This window comes from Chanos chanos, chromosome 7 (genome assembly GCF_902362185.1).
Source record: "Chanos chanos chromosome 7, fChaCha1.1, whole genome shotgun sequence".
Classification (NCBI taxonomy): domain Eukaryota; kingdom Metazoa; phylum Chordata; class Actinopteri; order Gonorynchiformes; family Chanidae; genus Chanos; species Chanos chanos.
Genome location: NC_044501.1, coordinates 47,792,883 through 47,800,297, shown reverse-complemented (window position 1 = coordinate 47,800,297; position 7,415 = coordinate 47,792,883). Strand labels below are relative to the sequence as shown.

The window sequence follows — 7,415 nt, the reverse complement described above, 5'->3', positions numbered from 1 at the left end:
AAAAATGAAGACTTTGCATGTCGCCTCTAGGCAAAATAAACGGATCTTTACCAACGTGATCAGCTGTCTGAGTGAAGGTGAAGCAGTGCGTTGGTACTTCCCTGAAACATTGGTCATGTACATCCAGAGATCTTACACCAAAAGCCTGGTGCATGCATTACTTTAATATCTGACAGTGTCAGTATTTATGTTTGACAACCTATTTCTCTAGTCTTCAGGCCACACACAGAGTAACCACACATGAGTTAAAACACCAAAATACAAACATTTATTTCAACAGTGTTCCAGAACACTCTACAGTGCAAATACAGCATGAAGCCTTTTATTGGTCCATTCATTACATGTTCACAATCATTCTCCACTCAGTTGTCCAATCAGCACATGAGAGGCCCTGATGCAAACAACAAAAGGCTTTTTTTTCCTTTTTTTTTTTTAATAATTCCATTTTTAAATCTGAATTTCTGTCCATGTTTTGGGTTAGATACAGAACCACCCCGGGGAAACACTCTGTTGTGAGTAAACAGATGAACGTAGCGTCGCGTGCAGCATTTGAAGCTCAGGAGACGTGTGTGATCTGGGTCTGTCTGAGGGCCAGAACCACCCTAGACCTGGAGAATCTGCTGTTCCCACCCTGCTGAGGAACACACACACACACACACACACACACACAGTTACAATACTGAAATGAATGGGCCACATCTGACAGAGCTCTTTTTAATACCACACATGTGAACAGGGCTGAGAGTCTGGGTGAGGCTGCAGAGATGACATTTTTAATGTGGGAGTTACTTGTCTTACAACGGACTCAGCACAATCGCAGCAGCTGGAACTGACACTTACAACACAGAAAAGCACAGAAATCTTGTTTACTGAGCAAACAAACACACACACACACACACAGACACAGACAGACCAGAGCCTGTGCATGGACAGCCTTACCCACAGGCTCATTTCCATCCACAGGTTTACCTAACATGACTTTAATGCTACACATTCCTCTTTACTTGTCAGTGTACTTACTAAACATCAGAACATTTGTGAATAGTTTAGACTTGCATGCTGTCATCTCTTAAATAGTAAAACTTTTTTTTTTTTCTCACCAAGGGAAACATCTCACAGACCTCTTAAGACATGGATCATTAACAGAAAAGGTCTCTGTTTCTTGTACCTGATGTGATCCCTGGGGGTAACTGAGTTTTCGGTGCTCATCTGGAATGTGTTCCTTCAGGTAAAAGAAAAAAGTGAAAGTGTATTTAAGTCATTATACAGCCATAACGCCCCAGCCCTGAAGTGACTCACTGGGCCTGTCACATATTGGTGAAGCATTAACTACACTGAGTCCTGTGATACGAGAACGTCCCTCCCATACAGAGCGTGCCATTCATCACGTAGTTTAGCCGTCCGTTCGCCTGCTTTGGCTATGGGCGCTGTCAGAGAGAGCTCCGCTAAGCTACACACGGGCCGCGGTATCCGAGGGGAGGGTTACCAAGCTCACAAGTTCCCAGTAACTTCTGGAATGTTCATTCAGAGTTCAAAACGATCTGCAGCGTCTCCCATCTACTAGTAAATGTATCTTTACTGCTCTTCCCTTAAGAAACGTAAAGACTACTTAAAATATGATTTCATTTATTCAAGATATTTAAGATTTAAGTTTTTATTGTGGACTCAACTTTGTTCAGGTATCCTTATATGCTAACTATGATAACATTAGCCAGGCTGGCCAAGTGGTTTGCAATACTTTTAAACACTTAACGCTGCGTGGTACATAACTTACCAGTTATGGCACAATGAAATACATGAAGAGGAAAAACGCGATGTCGAATAATACGAAAAGCCAGAAGTCGAACCAATACGAGTGTTTGGGTAAAGACGTCAGAGCTCCGTTCTTCTCCTCGGACCCCATTATGGACGAGTTCCTACTTCCTAGTCTGATCGGAAGTTAAAATCCAAAATAAAGGTCTTACGTCTAAACTTTGAAAATAAAAGTCCTCAAAGCTGTACATTGTGTATATTGGATCTTCGGATACCCAGTACGATCCCTCATCTCCCAAAAAGATACGGTTAGAATGACATTTATTGACTTAATAATGTTTGAAAATTATTATTATTATTATTATTATTATTATTATTATTATTATTATTAGTGGTGATATTGTTGGGGTTGCTGTTGGTGGTGGTGCTTGTTTTGGTGTTGTTGTTGCTGCTGTTGTTACATACAGCTGTACAGTATACACAACAATTATACTGTCTTTCATTTTCTCTTAAAGCTTTTGAAATATTATGTAAATTTTCAAACACTGATATTATGACATTCTTACATTTTGTGATACAAAACAGTGTGTTTGATGTTACTCTCAATATTTGAAAATGAGTAGATTAATGAAAGTCTAAAACAGCAGTACTACAAAAACAATTTTGTACGTGATTTTAATCTTTTTTTTTTTTTTTGACTTGTGAAAAGATGACCCAGGGTCCAAGGGAAGGTCATCAGTACTCTCTCTTTCCCCCTCTGTCTCTTTCCCCCTCTGTCTCTTTCTCTCTCTCTCTGTCTCTCTCTCTTTCCCCCTCTGTCTCTTTCCCCCTCTGTCTCTTTCTCTCTCTCTCTGTCTCTCTCTCTTTCCCCCTCAGTCTCTTTCTCTCTCTCTCTCTGTCACTCTCTCTCTCTCTCTGTCTCTCTCTCTCTCTCTCTCTCTGTCTCTCTCTCTTTCCCCCTCAGTCTCTTTCTCTCTCTCTCTCTCTGTCTCTCTCTCTCTCTCTGTCTCTCTCTCTGTCTGTCTCTCTCTCTGTCTCTCTCTCTCTCTCTTTCCCCCTCGGTCTCTTTCTCTCTCTCTCTGTCTCTTTCTCTCTCCCTGTCTCTCTCTCTCTGTCTCTCTCTCTTTCCCCCTCAGTCTCTGTCACTCTCTCTCTCTCTCTCTCTCTCTGTCTCTCTCTCTGTCTGTCTCTCTCTCTGTCTCTCTCTCTGTCTCTCTCACTCTCTCTCTGTCTCTCTCTCTCTCTCTTTCCCCCTTGGTCTCTTTCTCTCTCTCTCTGTCTCTCTCTCTCTCTGTCTCTCTCTCTCTCTCTTTCCCCCTCGGTCTCTGTCTCTCTCACTCTCTCTCTCTCTGTCTCTCTCTGTCTCTTTCTCTCTCCCTGTCTCTCTCTCTCTGTCTCTCTCACTCTCTCTCTCTCTCTTTCCCCCTCGGTCTCTGTCTCTCTCACTCTCTCTCTCTGTCTCTCTCTGTCTCTTTCTCTCTCCCTGTCTCTCTCTCTCTGTCTCTCTCACTCTCTCTCTCTCTCTTTCCCCCTCGGTCTCTGTCTCTGTCTCTCTCACTCTCTCGCTCTCTCTCTGTCTCTGTCTCTCTCTGTCTCTGTCGCTTTCTCTCAGTTCTTCTCTCAGCCATATGCCTGTCACCTTATCTTCGTTCCTTTTTGTTCTGCTTGAGGAAGGGTAAAGAAAGCAGTCTTTTCACCTCCATCAGTCAGACCTCCCTCTGGCTTTCTGGAACCTTCCGAGTATGTGCCGCTCCTAGTGCTGTGGTAATGATGTTATCCATCTCAGCCCTGGTTTCCCATTCGGCGGGGGGAAATGAGCTAAGGTGCTAATGGAACTGCACAGCTCCCATTGATCTCTGGGACCTTCTCATAATGTCTATCGCTTCACATTAACAAGGCCTTTTTCATTTCATTACCAAGTCAAATTACTGTAGATTTACAATGAGGGATTATTACTGTGGAAAGTACATGCCTAAGGTTTCTTTAGCACGGTGTTTTCCTTGCGCTCACACACTAGAGATGAGCCCAAACAGAGATCACAGTGAGTAAGCCAATGTGCAAACAATTCCATCCACAGATGGTTAAGTGCCTCTTAAATTTTTACATTGTACCGAGTTGGGTGTGTTTTGGAGGCTGTTTGGTTTCAAAGCCAGCTCATTGTAAATGGCTAGAGACAAACCCAAAGGCCTGCAGTGTATTTTTTTTAGCCCAGAGGGTGCACTGAGAACTCTAGTGTTGAACAAATGTTTCTTATGCAGAAATATTGATGGCTACAGTGAGAGAAATGACGTCTTTGTTAAAGCAGGACGGCCTGAGAGGCGGTAAATCTACATCGTAGGTTTATTTCAGGAGTGTTGCAGAGCTGGCTTTTACAGGGGGTTTGTGTAAAGTGACGTGTCTGAGATTTAGGTGTTTGTGAATGTGAACATGGATGCAAAACGAATCCAAATCGCTGATAAAGTGAAGAGATTCATTCAGTCGTGTGTAAACAATGCACTGGCCGGAGGACAGCATGGCTGTTCCAATCCAACCCCCAGAGACAGAATCCCGTCATATCTTCTCATCTGCCACACTTACCTGAGGAACAGGTATTTATGCATACCCAGCCAATCAGCCACTCTGGTCTAACTGTTTAAGACAAAACCCCAAGTCAGGCACCTAGGAGTTCAGTGCTGATAAAGCTTCTTAGGGTAAGAGTGCTGATCTAGGATCAGCTTTCCTCTGTTGATATAATTATATATGTTTGCACAGGGAAAGGCAGGAACTGATCATACATCAACATTCTACTCTGAGAAATGAGACACGATTGTGGTCACACTGATTTGAAAATGGCGGGAAACTCAGTGATGAAAAGTTTTGCACAGGAACGTGGAAGATGCGTAAACTCCGCCCACTGGGGCGGTGCTTAATGCAGCGGAGCCTGAGAGGGCTGTGTGAAGGTCGGTGTCGTCCGGTCCGCGTGAAAGGCCGTCTCGTCTGAAATACGCGGCTCATAACAGCATTGATTAGTTTCGCTATTTAACGGCTGCTGTAAATGATAACGTATCAATCTGCCAGCGTTAACAGTGCAGATTATTTCTCTGGAAGTCCATTTGTTCAGTCACCCAGACATAAGAGGTCAGATCATTCACACAAACACAAATTCATCTGTAATAGCTGTCATGATTGTGTACATGTCCGGCCTGAGGGCCCCCCCCCCGACTTAAATAATCAGAGGATCCGTGCAGAAGTGGCCTGTCTTTTCTGTGAAGCATTTAACTTTGTGAAAACTAATATTGTTGTCAATGCTGGCCTGATGCGAATCCTCCATTTATCGTAAAGAAGACCAACTCTCTGAACATTGAGAACAGAGCTGCGTTTCATAGGAATTTCAGAGAACGTTTATGTTCTTATCAACCTCTTATCTGACTGGTCCAACCAGCTTTCATGGTCATATATGTCGGTGAGCATTTTTGATTTGAAACATACAGACCTAATGGGAATCACTCATTAAAATGAGCCTCAGAAGACTGGGGAGGAAATGAGACCGCAGTCATAGAATCTTACACCTCAGGTTTCAATGGGGTTTCTACATATCTGCTCCACTAAAGAACCCGAAACACCAACGCTAAAAATGACAAAGAACACAATGTTTTTGTCCAGTCATCCATCCATCTATCAAAGCCATCCACTGTAGTCAATATTTCATCCTTAACTGCAAAAGAAACATAACCAGCACTCTGAAAACAATGAACAAACACACGACGGCGTCTAAAGCGTCATTGTTTTCCACATCGCCATGACTACGCGAGTGACTATGACGGATATCCAATACGGTCTCCGCTGTGTTTCTTTCTCCACGTCTATAAGTGCGGAGCGACCGGTGAGATGTGAAAAAGAGCGAAGCGATGAAATGTCCAGATTGTTCTCGATCCGTAGCAGCGACGGGGAGATTGCACCGCGCTCATCCGAGTGTGTGGTGCAAACAGGCGTGAAAGAGTGGAGAGAGTGAGGAACTGAGTGAATGATGGCGTGTGTCAGTGCTAACGCAGGACACAATGTGCCCATCTTTAGTCAACGTCTCAACACACACACACACTTATTCACCAACTACACACACGCACACACACACACCTATTCACCAACTACACACACACACACACACACTTATTCACCAACTACACACACACACACACACACCTATTCACCAACTACACGTGCACACACACACACACACTTATTCACCAACTACACACACGCACGCACACACACACACACCTATTCACCAACTACACGCACACACACCTATTCACCAACTACACACACGCACGCACACACACTTATTCACCAACTACACACACGCACGCACACACACACCTATTCACCAACTACACACACACACACACCTATTCACCAACTACACATACACACGCACACACCTATTCACCAACTACACACACACACGCATGCACACACCTATTCACCAACTACACACACACACACCTATTCACCAGCCACACACACAGACACACGCACACACACACACGCACGCACTCACACACACACACACACACACACACACACACACCTATTCACCAACTACACACACACACACACAATGTGCTCATCATTAGTCAACGTGTGAACTGAGAGGGGCGAAGTCCACACACACACACACTCTAATATTCAGACAAGAAGATGTCATAGACAGACAGACAGACAGACAGACAGATAGACAAACAGACCGCAATACTTGGAGGAGGATAAGTGTGAAATCTCACATTTGAGAAATCATAAAACACTGTAGCATTATGACAGAGAGGGAGTGGAGAGTTCAGTGATAAACTGTAGCTTAATGAAAACTGTTAGATGGGCGTGGTCAGTTGGGGTTGGATGGCGCCATGGTTACGTAATGCTATACCATCTAATCGCACTCACACATGATGAAGATTAATGGCATAAAATCATCTGCCAGAGAGCTGAACTCTTCCACAGGATCACAGTGGGTAACAGCTGAAAAAGATCCAACCTTCTCTCTGTCTCTTTCTCTCTCTCTTTCTCTCTCTCTCTGTCTCTCTCTCTCTCTCTGTCTCTCTCTCTCTCTCTCTCTCTGTCTTTCTCTCTCTCTCTGTCTCTCACTCTCACTCTCTCTCTCTATCACTCTCTCTCTCTGTCTCTCTCTCTCTCTTTCTCTCTCTCTCTGTCTCTCTTTCTCTCTCTCTTTCTCTCTCTCTGCCCAGTTTAGCGACAGGTCTGCTAAGGACATAAAAGGTCTAGGTCAAAGTCTCTTCACTGTGTGGCATCGTTTCTGTTTGACTGACTACAGATAGAGCACTGCTCAGAGACCACTGATCACACAGCCCCTTACTCTCTCTCTCTCTCTCTCTCTCTCTCTCTCTCTCTCTCTCTCCCTCTCTCTCTCTCTCTCTCTCCTTCCATTCCTCCTTTCCATCTTTCACTGGATCCATCCACAGGTTTAAACTCAAATACTCCGTTCCTCTTCCTCTCAGAATAAGTTGATGGTGATTATGTATTCGTGCTGGGAGATGAGCCACTCTCTCAATCCCAACTGAGAGAATTTTAGCTAATAATTCTGAAGATCCTTCCCTAATGGCAGAAAAAGAAGAGTTAGCAGAAACTAAGGAGGCCCACAGTAAATGCAGCCCCCCTGACTGTGGTGTTAG

General features: G+C 44.1%; 1 long non-coding RNA gene across 1 annotated transcript; it reads right to left on the bottom strand.

Moving 5' to 3' along the window:
• Window positions 1–251: 251 nt before the first annotated feature.
• On the bottom strand, window positions 252–1,907 carry LOC115817261 (uncharacterized). Its single transcript, XR_004025423.1, has 3 exons — window positions 1,775–1,907; window positions 1,169–1,222; window positions 252–634 (listed from the first exon to the last, which is right to left on the bottom strand). It is a non-coding gene; the product is annotated as an uncharacterized LOC115817261 (long non-coding RNA).
• Between the last annotated feature and the right edge of the window lie 5,508 nt (window positions 1,908–7,415).